Here is a 1,573-nt window from a genome sequence, read left to right as displayed (position 1 = left end):
ATCCATGTGACACCCTAATACTTTGCCTATTCATCCTTGAATCATTTAAATTGTTGTTAGAGAGTCAGCCCTAGCCCTAATGGGGCACCAAGATACCAAACCATCTCTCCCTATGAAATCCACTTATGGGGCAAGGCGGTTATGCAATATGGCAATTTATCCTAAGAGAAAAGGTCTTACTCTAGTTGCACTCCAGTGTCCAAACCAAATGCCAAAAAAAAAAACTATGAGATCTTACACAATTTCTCCACATTATCCTTGCTTTCATTGTCAAAAAGAGCTAAAAACCCAATTCGGTACCCACTAGGACAGAGACCCCTCTTATGTTTCCTTCAATAATTTTGGCTTTGATCATGCCTATGAGAGGAGATGTTCATAGAGAAAACAACAGGGGGCAAGTGGACAACCTTGACATACAAAACGCCTAAGATCAAATTGACCCACTATCATACTATTCAAACACAATATTGTAGAGGCATTACCAAACAATGTGCATACTATTTTGACAAATGTAGATCCAAACCTCAAATGCTCAAGTACAGCACCAATAACAATGTATACAATTGTACACTTTATCAAAGTCAAATTGAAACAAAATACATCTCTATCTATAGGTACATGCATACAGACCATTCAACCTCCACAATGATCTATTACACCCCACTTTGACAAATACTTGACTGCTTATGACCCGAAAATACATTTTTTAGAAAGGATATACTTGTAGTAGTAATGCTTGAGTGCATGCGAATGCACACATGCACACACATATGCATGAATAAAGGGTGGGTACACACACACACACACACACACACACACACACACACACACACACACACACACACATACGCACACGCACGTGCACGTGCACGCATGCATGCCTCTCTCTCTCTCTCTTCTCCCCTTGAGGACCCTTGTGACCCCCCTATGATCATAGGGTGTTCAAGGACCACTCTAATGGACTACTAGGAGTCGTGGGACTATACATGGACCACTAGGATCATCTAATGGTGGTGAATATTATGCTAGTGGTGGGTACATATTGATATTGGACCACCATGGCCATGTAACATTGGATAGTTATGAGGAGTTGAAGAGTGGTACAAGGGACAATGTGGAGTATCCATTTTGAGGAAGGGATACTATTACTTTAGTAACCGATTGGGCCACCGTACTCTTGGATACCCTTTGCATTGGACCATTGGACATTCTTGGGAATCCTTAGAGTCCTTGGAAATAGAAGCTTGGAATTGTTGGATTAATAATGATTAATTATAAGAGGAGTTATATTATTCACTTGCATATGATGTAATTTTACAATTATGGAGAAGATGCATAGATTGTAATTATATTATTCACTTGCATGTGATGTAATTTTACCATTATGGAGAAGGTACATAGATTGAAATTATAATGACAGTCCCAAGGTACCCTTTGGACCACCACTTTTCTGAGAGAGATATACATAAACTCTCCCTTGTTGTGTTGGGGTACGTGGAGAAAATGGAGGTTTTATGAAAGGGTTGGACAACCAATGGACCACTTATTACGCTAAGGAGTATGTATGTCCTTG

The sequence above is a fragment of the Dipteris shenzhenensis genome, chromosome 23 (assembly GCF_047967505.1).
Source record: "Dipteris shenzhenensis isolate YYH24624 ecotype China chromosome 23, Dip_SZ_1.0, whole genome shotgun sequence".
NCBI lineage: Eukaryota > Viridiplantae > Streptophyta > Polypodiopsida > Gleicheniales > Dipteridaceae > Dipteris > Dipteris shenzhenensis.
The sequence above is the reverse complement of the archived record's forward strand: the minus strand, read 5'-3'. Positions refer to the sequence as shown.